We start from the raw sequence: 15,450 nt of genomic DNA, 5'->3' as shown, positions 1-15,450 counted from the left end.
ATGGCCTATTTTGGAGAAAGTTCCATGGGCTGTTGAGAAGAACATATATTGAGCTGTTGTATGGTGGAATGTTTTGTAGACATCTGTCAAGTCCATTTGATCTATGGTGTCATTTAGTTGTAGGATTTCTTTATTGATTTTTTTGTCTGAATGTCCTATCTGTTGGTGATAGAGGGATATTAAAGTCTCCCTCTACCACTGTGTTGGAGTCTATATGTGATGTTAAGTCCTTTAGTACATGTTTAATGGCATTGAATACACTGATACTGGGTGCATGTAAGTTGATAATTATTATTTCCTCTTTATGTATTGCTCCTTTTATTAATATGAAGTTACCTTCTTTGTCTCTTTTGACTAATGTAAGTTTGAAGTCCACTTTGTCTGATATAAGTATTGATACTCTGCCTGTTTTTGGGGGCCATTAGCTTGGTAAATTTTCTTCCAGCCTTTTGCCCTAAGCCAGTGTTTATTTCTGTCAATAAGGTGAGTCTCTTTTAAACAACAGATTGTCAGATCTTTTTTAATCCAGGTTGCCAAACAATGTCTTTTGATGGGGGAGTTGAGTCCAATAACATATTGGACATTGAGTCCAATAATATTGATAGGTGTTTGGTGATTCCTGCCATTTATTTGTTTTTATTGTTTAAGGATTTGAGTGTGTGCAGCTGATTCAATTCTACTCTCTGATTACTTGTCTTTTCTTCTGTGGTTTAATACTTCCTGTCCTCTTGTGGTTTTGTTTGTTTTTTTCTTCCATGTGTAGAATTCCTTGTAGAATCTTCTGTGGTGGTGGCTTTTTGGTCATATGTTATTTTAGTTTCTTTTTACCATGGAAGATTTATTCCTCCATCAATTTTGAATGATGGTTTTGCTGGGTACAGTATCTTAGGGCTGAAAATGTTTTCCTTACAGTGCTCAAAATACCTTACTCCATGCCCTTATTGCTTTTGAGGTTTCTGTTGAGAAATCTGTTATTTTGATCAGTTTACTTTTTAAAAATTTTTTACTTTTATTGCATGTCTAGCAATTTTTCTTCATTTATTCATATGTGCATACAATGTTTGGGTCATTTCTCCCCCCACCTGGGTTTACTTTTACATGTTTCATTTTTCTCTTATAGCCTTCAACATTCGTTCCTGTTTTCTGTGCTCATTGTTTCAATGATAATATGCCACAGAGAGGTTCTATTTTGGGCAAGTCTGTTTGGTGTCCTGGAGGCTTCCTGTACCTGAATGGACAACCCTTTCTCAAGATTTGGGAAATTCTCTGCTATTATTTTGTTGACTGTATTATGTATCCTTTTGGCTCACACTTCTCCTTCTTTGATGCCCATGATTGTCAGGTTTGGTCATTGAATTCTTGCATATTCCTTTTACAGCTTTTGGGTCTTTTGTCTAAGAGTTCTTCAGGTGTTATTTTTTTTTGTTTGTTTGTTTAATATCTATTTTATCTTTAAGGCCTGACATTCTGTTTTCCACTTGTTTTAATCTGCTGGAGTGGCCTTTCATGGTATTTTTTATTTGATTTCAGGGACTTTTAATTTCCAGGATTTCTGTTTGGTTCTTTTTTTCTGAGGTTTTCCAAATCTTTGTTCAACTCCTCTTTCATATTTTGTGTTGTCTTCTTTATTTCACATATCTCTTTTTTGTTTTTAATAGTCTCCTTTGTTTCACTTTGGTGTTTGTTGAAGTCCTCTCTGAGTTCACTTAGTTGTTTCTGTGTATTCTTAAGTTTTTTATTTGTGGTGTCTTGATATTGCTTGAGATCATTCTGTATATTCTGTTTAACTATCTCTTGTAACTTCTCCATACGTATTTCAATGAGCTCATCCATGATTTCCTCTTTGAGAGATTTTTTTTTGTGGACATTGTTGAGCTCATTAGTGATATTTATCCTTATTCTGTTGGGGTCAAGAACTGGGTATTCATTTTCTTCATTTCCCACTAAATCCTCTATTGAATTGTTGTTCTTTTGAGGAATGAAGTTTCCTTGCCTTCTTCTTCTCCCCATGAAAAAGCCTTTGATAAGTTTCAACACCATTTATGGTAAAAGCTCTGATGAAACTAGGAATAGAAGGAATGTACCTCAACATTATAAAGGCTGTATATGACAAACCTATAGCCAACATCATATTTAATGGGGAAAAACTGAAACCATTTCCCCTAAAGTCAGGAATGAGACAAGGTGCCAACTCTCCCCACTCCTATTCACCATAGCTTTGCAATTCCTAGATAGAGCAATAAAACAGGAAAGAGAAATAAAAGTAATACAAATAGGTAAAGAAGTAGTCAAACTATCCCTACTCACAGATGACATGATCTTATACCTAAAAGACCCAAAAAACTTCACTTCAAAGCTCCTAGACACATAAACAGCTTCAGCAAAGTAGCAGGATACAGAAATCAACTTAGAAAAATCAGTATCTTTTCTATACACCAACAATGAACAGATTGAGAAAGAATATAGGAAAATAATTCCATTTACAATAGCCTCAAAAAAAAATCAAATACCTAGGAATAAACTTAACAAAGTATGTGAATGAGCTCTACAAGGAGAACTATAAACCACTGAAGAAAGAAATCAAAGACAATTACAGAAAGTGGAAAGATCTCCCATGCTCATGAGTTGGCAGAATCAACATAGTAAAAATGGCTGTACTACCATAAGTAATCCATATGTTCAACACAGTTCCCATCAAAACCACAATGACATTCATCACAAAGATTAAAAAATCAATCCTAAAGTTCATTTGGAAACACAAAAGACCACGAATAGCCAAGGCAATTCTGACCAAAAAGAGCAATGCTGGAGGTATCACATAACCCAACTTCAAACTATACTTCAGAGCCTTAGCAATAAAAACGACATGGTACTGGCACAAAAACAGATACGAAGACCAGAGGAACAGAATGGAGGACACAGATATGAAACCATGCAGCTATGCCCCCCTAATTTTTGACAAAGGTGCCAAAAACATACAATGGAGAAAAGACAGCCTCTTCAACAAATGTTACTGGGAAAAGTGGATATCTGCCTCCAGAAAACTGAAACTAGATCCGTATTTGTCACCCTGTACAAGTATCAACTCCAAGTGGATTAAAGACTTTAATATCAGACCTGAAACCTTGAAGCTAGTACAGGAAACATTAGGGAATATGCTGGAAGCAATTGGCACAGGCAAGGACTTCCTCAGTAGAACACAAGTGGCTCAACAACTAAGAAGAAGGATTGACAAATGGTATTATATGAAATTAAAATGCTTCTGCACAACAAAAGAAATGGTCCTAAATTGAAGAGGCCACCCAAAGAATGGAAGAAAATCTTTGCTAGCTATACATCAGACAAGGGACTGATAACCAGAATATACAGGGAGCTCAAAAAACTAAGCTCCCAAAAAAATCAATGACCCAATAAAGAAATGTGCAAATGAACTGAACAGAACTTTTTCAAAGGAAGAAATCCAAATGGTTAAAAAACACATGAAAAAATGCTCACCATCCCTGGCCATAATGGAAATGCAAATCACAGATTCCACTTCAATCCTGTTAGAATAGCTACCATCAAGAACACCACCAACAACAAATGTTGGTGAGGATGTTGGTAGGAATGTAAGCTAGTACAACCACTCTGGAAAACAATATGGAGGCTTCTTAAAAATCTAAACATAGATCTGCCATATGATCCAGCAATCCCACTCCTGGGGATATACCCAATGGAATGTGAGTCAGGTTACTACAAAGACATCTGTACACCTATGTTTATTGCAGCGCTATTCACAATAGCCAAGCTATGGAAACAGCCAGGATGCCCTACAACTGATGAATGGATTAAGAAAATGTGGTATTTATACACAATGGAATTTTACTCAGCCATAAAGAGGGATGAAATTTTGTCATTTGCAGGTAAATGGATGGAACTGGAGAACTGGAGAACATCATCTTAAGTGAAGTTATTCAGGCTCAGAAGGCAAAAAGCCACATTTTCCCTCATATTTGGATTATAGACCTAAAACAAATGTAGCAATATTGTGGGACAAGGGTCACACTAAGGGAAGGCTGCTCACGGGAGGGATAGTGCAAGGGAAGGAAACCAAAAGCTTGAATGTGGTTGATGTGCTCACTGTACAGGAATGAATACAGAAATCTTAAGCTGGCTGAGGCCACCATGGGAAGGAGACTAGGGAGAAGTGAAGAGGACTGGTTGAGATGAGCCAATTGGGGTTGTAATACATATATGCATAGAAACAACATAAGGAATCTACATGTATAGCTATATTTATTTCAAACTAGCAAAAAAGCAATGTTTCTCTTATTATCGTTTATGCTTTTTCTTCTTCAAAATCAGAGAGGGGGGAACAGGTTCTGCCCTGGTGGGAGGGATTGGCACTGGTGGGAAGGGGTAGGTGGTGGGGAAAGGAGTAGGAAGATGAATACAGTGCAAATAATTTGTACACATGTATGTAAGTGCAAAAATGATGCCTGTTGAAACTGTTCCAGGAATCAGGGGAGAGGGGATGAAAGAGAGCACTGGAGGGGGTGAATTTAAGTATGATATGTTTGGTACATTGTAAGAACCTTTGTAAATGCTAGTGTTCCCCCACCCCTCACAACAATAATAAACAAAAATAGTGGGGAAAAAAAAGAATGACAAATATATCAAGTATTAGCCATCCTTGGAAGAACTTACCATCCAGGTTGAACAAAACTGTTGAGGTTAAACATAGCAGGACATATTTTGGGAGAATATCAGTACCTGGAAGTATGATCCAAGGGAAGTGTAGTGGAAAATAAGGTTGAAAAGAAGCTTAAGAATCTAAGAGTAAAGGGGTTTGCTTTGAATTCTAGGTTGGTGTATTTGGACTTCATTCTCTGTCTTTCTATATATATATTTTTGCAGTGCTGGGGATTGAACCTAAGGCCTTGTGTATGCTAGGTAAGTGCTCTACCTCTTGAACCACACCCCCAGCCTCCTTCATTCTATATTTAGTGGGCAATCATCAACATTTCTAATTGTTGAACCAGAAGTTTAGTTTGAAAGTTATCAAAATGGTCCAAGGGTCAGGAAATAATGACCTGACTAAGGACAGGAAGAGAGGATGTCTAGGACAGGAGAATTCAAAGCTCAAGGAAGAGGTGAAATAAAAAACCTGGCAGCTGAGAGGAGGTTGAAGATGAGGAAGAAGCTGGAGTAATTGGAATCCTGACATTTCCATGACAAAGGTAAGGGAAGTCTAAGAGGATGCAGGAACAAGAGCCAGGGCGAAGAGGAGAGTCTTATGGTATGGGATGTGCTTTTGAAACACTGATGCAGGGAAGTCCAGCAGGTAGCAAAATGCATACTTGGAATTTAGGCCTGAGTTCTTGAGTTTGATGATTAAGACTATTGACTAAAGCATGAATTTGATAGTGGAAGGGATGTCTAAGCCTTTTTATACTATAGAAATACTTTATTATCCACATTTAGAAGGACTGTATCTTAATTGGAAAAACAGAAAGAAATGCATTATCATTTACTAAATGTGACTGTGTCAAAAGAAGAAAACATATTCAAAAAAGAAAAACAGTAATAGGTTAAGAAAACACTTAAGGATTCTAGGGACAGGAGCTTATACCACCCTCAGGGCTCAATTTAAAGAACTACAGTCAGTTATCTCCATCAGTGGGTTCCATACCCATGGATCAAAAATACTTGAAAAAATTTGTTTGTGGCTGGGAGAGGTGGTACATGACTGCAATCCCAGCACTCCCAGGCTGAAGCAGGAGGATTAAAATTCCAGCTGGAGGTCTGTAATGAGACCCTGTTTTAAAAAAACAAGTTCAGTGATAAAGTGCTTGCATAACATCTAGGCACTGAGCTACACCCCAGCTGAGTCCTCTCAGATCTTTACGCATGTCCATATACACACAGGACATTGATTTTAGCTGTAATCTCAGCAGTTAGGGGAGCAGCACTGCACAGAGAGCTCACTGTTTAACACGAAAAGAAAGAGCATTACTCTGACACATGGTCCTTCCAGGCAGCAGATGGGATGATCCTTAACATGTGTCTGTACTGAACATGTGCAGACTTCCTTCCCCCTTTCATTATGCCTTAAATAATACAGTATGACAACTATTGACATTGTTTGAGGTATAAGTCATCTAGAGATAATTCAAGTATAGAGAAGGGTATGTAGGTTCTATGTAAATCTTATGCCATTTTTTATAAGGGTTGTGAGCATCCACAGGTTTGGGGGGGTATCCTGGAAGCAATCCCTCATGGATCCTAGGGACAATAATATTTGTTGATTGAAAGAAGTCTGTTTTTGGTGGGACTAGGATTAGAACTCAGGGTTTCACACTTGCAAAGCAGGCAATCTACCACGTAGTCACACCTACAGTCCATTTTGCTCTGATTATTTTGAAGATGGGGTCTTATGAACTATTCTCCTGGGCTAGCCTCAAACCTCAATACTCTTGATTTCAACTTCCCAAGGAACTAAGATTATAGACATGAGCCACTGGTGCCCTGCTTGAAAGAAGTCTTGGGGGTGGGGTTATCTTTTATAATGGGATCATTGGAAGGTTGTAAGTTGTAATTACATAAAAATATTGTAATCTTATTTGGATGGGATGGTCAGGTCAAAGAGGCAGCCAAGGAGTTGGGAAATAAGTTTGCCAGTAGTTCTGGAGAACTTCTAGTCAAGGGGAAGGTGTTTCTAGCTTTATTTATTTTGAGGATGAAGGAATGGGCTTTCTTTGGAGGCTGCATACCTTTAACCTGTATATGTCTAAGAAAAATATAATTGTGGATTTGTTGAGGATATTTCAAAAGGCATCCTTAATTTGGGTGGAAGATGGCCTAAAAGACATGCTAAGACTGTGTGAGCTCTTGATGTTGCTACCAAGATTAAGAGTTCATTACCGGTAGGAACTGTGCAGTGAGTGGCTGGTTCTGGGTCTCTGGTATTGATCCTTTTGGAATCCAAAGTTGAAAAGGTCAAAGTTGAACGGTTCATGGAAATTGTAAATATAGTGTATCTCATCTTTCCCCATGATTCTTATAGTCTAAACACTTAAAACTCAATATCTGCATGTGGAGAACAAAAAGGGATGTTATGTTTTGTTTGAATTTCAAAAAAGCACTATGACAAAAAGTTTTTTTAAAAAGAAGTCTTTAAATTTTTATTTCAAGTCAGTTCATGGAGTTTAAATGGAAAACTTATCAAAGTATTTTTATGTCATAATAGTTAAAGACTTGGTATCAATATAAAATCCCTTAAATTAAAAAATATTTTAACTAATCCATAAAATCATAAATTGTGTGTATTAATAGAGTGCAATGTAATATTTCCACATGTGCATAAGATATTTACTTTTTTGGGTTGGTACTAGGATTTGAACTCAAGACCTCATGTTTGCTGGGCAGGTACTCTACCATTTGAACCATGCCTGCAGCCTACTTCCTTCAATTTTTGAGTCAGCTGCAACACTAACAATTTGTCTATATATTTGTGGTAGATTTTATTATTTAACTTGCTGTTTTTTTAATTTTGAATTTCAATCCCTTTTTTGTGGTTGGAATATGTGTTTATACTCACTCTTATAAAATTAGCTCAATGGACTATGGCAAAACTGAAAATAGTTCGTAAGTCCTAAATAAAAACAAAGATAAAGTACAACTACTTAAGGTCTTCTTCTACAGTAGTGCTTGTGTAATAGATTGAAAATAAAATTGGAGGAAGACGGAGGATTGCAGACACGCACCACATTCTTGAGTCTCCATGAACCAGGAAACCTCAGGTACATTGCTTCAGGAAAAGACAGGCAAGTTAGTAAGCAAAGGGAGGGCATCAGACAGCAGCTAGAGAAAATAAAAGATACCAAACTTTAGACTTATAAAAGAAGCAAAGAGAAAAAAGATGGCGACGCCCGCGAGGCGAGCTCTGTTAGGGGTGGCCGGGGGCTGGTGGCAGCTCGGGAGGCTCTGCGGTGGTCGCTTGTGTTCTCGCAGCCTGGCCTCGAGGCCGCACCTTCAAGCCGCGGGTCTCCTCTGCAGCGGCCACCGCTAATCTCCACGCCTCTGACCCCATTGCAGGAAGAGGTGGCGGCTCTTTTACAGCAGATTGAGATAGAGAAAAGCCTGTATTCAGACCACGAACTCCGTGCTCTGGATGAAGCCCAGCGAATGGCAAAGAAGAAAGCTGACCTCTGTGATGATGAGCAAGACGAACAGGATATATTCCTTGTGCAAGATTTGGAAGATAATGTGAGAGCAGAAATTCCTACAGTTCAAACCTGGAGATCGCATAACAGAAGCGGATAAACAAAATGACCGAACCTCATTGAATCGGAAGCTAGACAGGAACCTTGTCCTGTTAGTCAGACAGAAGCTTGGAGACCAGGATGTTTGGCTTTTGCCCCAGGTAGAGTGGCAGCCTGGAGAGACCCTTCGAGGGACAGCTGAGCGAATCCTGGCCACAATCTCAGAAAACAATATGGAAGCCAAGTTCCTAGGAAATGCACCTTGTGGCCACTACAAGTTTAAGTTTCCCCAAGCAATGTCCGACAGAGAGTAACCTCGGGGCCAAAGTATCCTTCTACAAAGCAGTGCTACTAAGTGGAGACTTTTCCCAGGCCGGGAAGAAGGGCCATCATGTTTGGGTCAGTAAGGATGATCTGGGGGACTATTTGAAACCAAAATACCTGGCTCAGGTTAGGAAATTTCTTCTGGACCTCTGATGAACAGGACTACCGGTGGATGATGTTCAGACAAGCCAGGGTTAGAGCCTCAAGGCATCCTGTGATTGCCCGCCACTTGCAGGGAGTATCAAGCAGCTATGTTCTGAAAATTAAATAAGTCTGTCATTGTGCAGGGCTCAGCTGACTCGCCCTTTGAGAACTTCTCCCAGTGAAGAGAGAGCCATCTTTTAAGGGGCAGAGAACCACATTACTTTATAGTGAGTTAACTGGCTTACTGGTCCCAAGAAGAAAGAACAGAAGGAAGCAAATTGACCTAAACCTTGAGTTCTGTGAAGCCTGTAGGTCCATGAGAAAAACCTGGTTCTGTATAGGGTCTTAGCCCTTTTCCATTTTGTTCTTCTTTTCCTTTCCATTTGGTATGAAAGTGTTTTAATTTAGCCTAGGAAATAATGACTTCTTTGCCTCTCTCCCTTTCTTTTTAAAAGTGTTTTATATTTAAAAAAGAATCATGTTATTCTTGTTTTGAAACAGTCATGCAAAATAAACAAGTTCAGTTTAAAAAAAAAAAAAGAAGAAGCAAAGAGAATTACTTGCAGGCTGAGCTCAGAACCACCTCCTGGGAAACAGAACTGTATCTGTTCCATCCCTTGACCATTCCAGCCCAGTTTTTTTGGGTTTTGTTTAATTTTGTTTCTGACCAGAAGGATCATGCAAGCAAAACATTACACAGAGGACTAAGTATAAGCTGGTACCAGGCTGAAGTAAAGACCTGGCGACTGTGTTCCTCCACCTGGGGCAAAAGGTGAGTGCAGGAGCGAGAAAGCTGGATGGACTTTCCTATAACTGGCTACAACCCTAAAAGCACCACCTAGCTCAGTGTGTATGTATAAATACAACTGCCCACAAGAGACTTTTGGCAAAGCAGACTGACCAAAGGCTCCACACCTGGCTCTGGTCTGGTGTGAAGCCACTTGGCAACTGCGTCTCTGGCCCAAGACAAAGGGAGGGCATGGGAGCAAGCACGTTGGCTGACTATAGCCTTAAATTCACCACCCAATCCAGCAGTGTATGTATATATAGAAGTAACAAAGGGTACTTGCTCCTCACTTTGCAAATAAAACATTAAAATGGGGGCCTAGGCAGAAAAGGGGGAAGCTGTTTGTGGACAAGCTGGAGCTGCCACTGGATCCCCTGTGCAGGGCAAAGTGTGGACTTCTAGAATGGGAGCACTTGACAGAGTGCTGTCAGAGACTTGTCCACCCCAGCTGCTACTTCACATGTCTAGAAGCACCCCTCCTCTACCAGAACCCTGAAAGGGCAGCCCAACCCCTGGGAATTACTGCTAACTCATAGGACCTACCTTGCCTCACTCCAGCAGCTGCCTCTGGTCCGCAATAATTGAACTATGTTCCTGAACACTATTATTTTGTTTGCTTTCAGTCCACACACTTCCCCCATCTTTGGTTTTCCTTATTTCTTCCCTCAGCCTCCCTTATTTTTCCTATCAAATTTTTAACTCCTACACGAATAATTTTTTTCTGCCCCTTACTGTACTAAATAAGAACACTAGTCCATTTCATATATAACGTGATTGGTAATATAGATGATGTTGCCAATTTTTTTAACTTCATGTAAATATCTAGGTTGGTATTCAATTGGTGAATTTGTTTTTGTTGGGTTATACCCCAGGTTATACCAGGCCAATGGTGAGAAATGACACACCAACCTTGCTACTACCCAGTCCTGCCAGAACATACAGAATAATTCTACTGAAAGATTTTTGATGATTAAAACCTCCAACCAATGACTTAAATTCAGATGGGCAAATCTCAATGCAGAAACACAAGAAATATGAAAAACAAGGCATGACCCCTAAAAGTCAGCAATCACACAACAAAGAATCTGAATAATAGTGAAGTGGATGAAATCTCAGATATTGAACTCGAATGGTGACAAGAATGATCATCAGAATGAAAGAGGACATATATAAAATTAACAAAATCAAAAAGAATAAACACAGCTACATGCATTCAAAGAGAAAACAAGCAGCTAAATGAACTCAAGATACAAATAAGAGCTTAATGAACTAAGACAATAAAAGACATGAGAAGAGAATTCAATAAAGATGTAGAAACCCTGAAAAAATAAAATAGAAATTCTGAAAATGAAAAGTTCTATATATCAAATTTAAAAATCCAGTTGAAATCCCCTTCAACAGATTGGATTCAATGAAAGACAGACTATCAGGGTTTGAAGGCAAGGTAGATGTAATAGAAAATCAGATGAAGATAAAAAATAATGAAGAAGTAGAAACAGAAATGTAAGAACTATGAATTAGAAAACCATGCCTGTGAGTCATGGGCATTGAGGAAGGAGAAGAAGTGCAAGCTACAGGTATAGAAAACATATTGAAGAAAGTAATAGCAGATGACTTCCTAAATCCTGTGAAAGAGATGCCCATCCAGGTAAGGAGGTCTTTAAGTCTGTAAACAGGTAAGACCATAATAGAACTTCCCATGTCATATTATAGTTAAAACATTAAGTACAGAGAACAAAGAAAGACTATTTAAACCTGCAAACCCATCAGAATAATAGAAGATTTCTCAACAGAAACCTTAAAATTAAGGAGATCATGGAATGATATATTTTAAGCGCTGAAAGAAAATAACTGTCAACATAGATTACTGTACCCAGCAAAGCTGTAATCGAAGAAGAAATAAAAACCTTCTATGATAAACAAAAACTTAATGATCCCTAAATCAACACTGCACAAGAATTCTATACACAGAAGGTGAAGATAAACACAGCCTTGAAAATATGGGGATAAATAAATCTCATCAGATTTATAGGCAGGTGCAAAAAATAAATCCTCCTTTGCAACCCAGAACTCATTGTACAGTATGTGTTTTGATATATATATATATATATGAAGGAATATGATGAAAAAAGAGAAAAAAATCTCACCAAATGTGTAGATTAGCAAATAAAGAGTAGGAAAGAACCAAACACTAAAAAAAGGCAGGAATTACTATATACTTTTCAATAGTAATTCTGAGTGTTAATGATCTCAATTCTCCAGCCAGAAGAGACAGGCTGGTAGATAGGATTAAAAATAAAACAAAACAAAAAAACTAAAATAAGATCCAACTATTTGTTGCCTAAAAAAAAAAAACACATCTCACTAACAAAAAAGCAAATACAGCCCCCAAGGAGGAGGAGTAACCATCCTCATATCTGACAAAGTATACTCTAAACCAAAATTAGTTGGAAGAGGCAAAGAAAGTCTATTCATATGGATAAAGGAAACAGATTGTTTCCTTTATCCATATGAATATTAACTATTGTAAACTTACATACACTGACCATCAGCATTCATACAAAAAAACTACCAGACATAAAAGCTCAGATAGACCACAAATCAATAATGGTGGATGAATTTAATACCTCACTTTCACCAAGAGATAGGTCATACAGACAAAAAAAAAATCAACAGGGAAACTTTACAGTTAATTGATGCTATACATCAAATTGACTTAATGCACATCTACAGAATATTCCACTCAACAGCCGCAGAACACACATTCTTGGCTGTCCACGAAAGTTTCTCCAAAATAGATAATATTTTAGGATAAATGCAAGTCTTAAAAAATACAAGAAAGTTGAAATAACTTCCTATATTTCATCAGATTACAATGGAATAAAACTAAAAATCAGTAACAACAGAAACTATTTGAATACATGGAGACTGACCAACTCATTTTTTTTTTTTTTTTTTTTTTTTTTGGTGGTGCTGGGGCTTGACTTGGGGCCTCATGCTTGTAAGCAGGTGCTCTACCACTTGAGCTACTCCACCAGCCAACAACTCACTTTTGAATGGAGAAAAATTTTTTATTTGAAGAAATAAGAAAGGAAATAAAAAAATTCTCAGAAGCAAATAAAGGTGAAAACACAACAAAAGAGACTTTGTGATGCAGCAAAGACAGTATTAAAAGGAAAGTTTATAGCCATGAGGGTCTACATTAAAAAAGCAGAGAAATTTCAAGTAAGTAACCTAATGATATTTTTCAAACCCTTAGAAAAAAAGAACAAAACAAATCTAAAAGCAATAGACAGGAAGAAATAATAAAGATCAGGGTGAAAATGAAAGAACTGGAGACTTAAAGAGTAATACAAAGAACCGATGAAACAGAGTTGGTTCTTTGAAAAGATAAACAAGGTTGACAGACCTTTAGCCAAATTAACCAAAAAAAAGAGGGAAAGGATGCACATTAATAGGATTAGAGATAGGAAAGGGGATCACAACAAATACCAGAGAAATCAACAGGGAATACTTTAAAACCTGTATTTTAACAGACTGGATGAAACTCTAGAAGAAATAAATAAATTTCCAGATACATAATGACCTGCTAAATTGAACCGAGAGCATATAAACTACCTGAATAGATGTATAACAAATTATGAGATTGAAGCAGTAGTGAAGAGTTTCTCAGCATGGGCTGGCACAATGACTCAGGTGGTAAAGTGCCTGGTTAGCAAGCGTGAAGCCCTGAGCTCAAACTTCCATGGATTTCTACCAGACCTTTAAATAATAACTAACACCAATGCTCCTCAAAGTGTTTCATAAAATAGAAAGTGAAGAAATACTACCAAACTTATTCTATGAAGCCATTATTAACCTGATACTAAAACCAGAAAAAGACATGACAAAAAAAATTACAGACCAGTTTCCTTGAACATAGTTGCAAAAATTCTCACAAACTGAATTCAAGAATATATTAAAAATATAAAAAAAAAATGACCAAGTTGCTTTCATGCCAGGAACGTAAGAGTGTTTCAGTATATATAAATCAATTAATGTAACACAGTACATAAACTAAATAAAGGACAAAAATCATCATCTCAATAAATGCAGAAAAAACCTTTGACAAAAAACTTCATGGCAAAAAATCTTGAAGAAACTAGGAATAGGACTGGGGGTGTGGCTTGAGTGGTAGAACATTTGTGTGGTAACTGCAAGACCCCGATTTCAATCCCTGTACCATCACCAAAAAAAAAAAAAAAAAAAAAGAAAGAAAGAAAGAAAGAAAGAAACTAGGAATATAAGGAACATTTCTCATAGTAAGGGCTATATATGATAAGTCTATAGCCAACATTGTCCTAAATGAGGAAAACCTAAAACTATTTCTTCTAAAGTTAGGAATGACCAAGGGTGTCCACTCTCATGGTCAAAAGTAAATTATCCACGTGTATGAAATAGAGCAATGAACCCTGTTGAAATTGTTTTAAGAAGGGGGCAGAGGGTGGAAAGAAATTTGATCAAAGTACAATGCATATATGGAAACATCATAACGAAACCCCTTTGTACAACTAATATATTCTCATAAAATGTGAGAAAAAGAAAGAAATCTAAAAAATTTTGATTGTATCATTTGATAGTCATCAAGCAACAGTAGTCAAATTTGTAGTCCTATGAGTGTCACATGCCCATCTGCTTTTTCAACCATAGATGGTGCTAGCACACAAGCATCTCATCCATATTGAGCTGAGAAACAGAAATGTTATGGGGTGGGAGGGAAACCTGAGATAGTCAAGATCCGGGAACTCACTTCTGATGAGCACAGAAATGCTGGGGAGCCACACAGACCAGGGATTGTTCTGGAGCATGAACTTAAATGCCTAAGTACATGAGGTAGCTCTGTTGGTAGCGTGTCTAACCAGAAAATCTATCTAACTTCTCAAAATAAATTCTGAAAAATGGAGGGCACCAAGATTGTACTGTACAGCCTACTTCAACCCTGGTAGAAGAGATGCTGTAGGTGTGGGGAATAAGAGGAAGAGACGATCAGTAATGGGACAATTCGATGCCTTAGGCATTTGAACTTCAATAAAAGGCACTGTGTACTTTCTGCTTATTACTTCCTAAAAAATACAAAAAGTGAGATGATCACATACATGTCTAAGAAAATGTCTTCTGGGGAGGAAAAAAGACCATGGAGATGAAGAAAGGACTGTAATTATCATAAGATGTTTGTACTCACAGTTTGCATTTGCAAAGCTAGCACACACGACAATTTACTTTTATTAAATTCCACTTCAGGAGCATTGCAATTTGGTGTTTGTTCTCAGATTGGTGCCAACTATAATCAAACAAAGGCTTCTTTCTAAATAAGCCAAGTTTAATTTAATACCTGCTTATAAAATTGAATCGTTACTGTTATCTTTCAACCAAAATCTTTATTAAACAAAGAGTGCAGCAATTAATGGGCTAATTTAACACCTCTCGGTCTCCTTTACCTTATTTGTAAAATATAAGGGATGGAATATTTTAAATATTCCTTTGATGTTCTATGACCTTGCATTTAAGAATGGTATATGATTTAGAACAAGACTTAAAGGAAAATAAACACCCAAGTTGCAGTTAAGTATTCTATTATTGTTTTAAGATGATTTTTAAAATTTCCCCTTCTAGTTATAAGTTGACATTTTGAATCTTTCCTAATGCCAAATATCTACAGGGTGTACAGTATGGCTCAGGTGTTTATGGGTTTCATAGTCTGTAGAGTGAAAATACATTCCTTTTAGAATATATATGTATATATTATATACAATTTGAATGTATGTTGCTGATAAATGTTTCTTTTGTTTTCTTCTTCTGTTTGCCTACTAAAGCTATGAATATATATGAAATTCTATTTTGTAAATCAAGTACCTAAAATTAGTAATTCCCCTTAGTAATTCAGTAGACTTTGTCATCTACCTTTAACAACTC

At 37.3% G+C, this 15,450-nt stretch overlaps 1 non-coding gene and 1 pseudogene across 1 annotated transcript; both read left to right on the top strand.

The window, feature by feature from the left end:
* Window positions 1-7,900: 7,900 nt before the first annotated feature.
* On the top strand, window positions 7,901-9,165 carry LOC141411330 (large ribosomal subunit protein mL46 pseudogene; annotated as a pseudogene).
* Window positions 9,166-11,486: 2,321 nt separating this feature from the next.
* Window positions 11,487-11,620, top strand: LOC141413239 (small nucleolar RNA SNORA40). The gene has a single exon (XR_012438037.1). It is a non-coding gene; the product is annotated as a small nucleolar RNA SNORA40 (small nucleolar RNA).
* Window positions 11,621-15,450: the final 3,830 nt, after the last annotated feature.

This window comes from Castor canadensis, chromosome 10, assembly GCF_047511655.1.
Source record: "Castor canadensis chromosome 10, mCasCan1.hap1v2, whole genome shotgun sequence".
Classification (NCBI taxonomy): domain Eukaryota; kingdom Metazoa; phylum Chordata; class Mammalia; order Rodentia; family Castoridae; genus Castor; species Castor canadensis.
The sequence above is the reverse complement of the archived record's forward strand: the minus strand, read 5'-3'. Positions and strand labels throughout refer to the sequence as shown.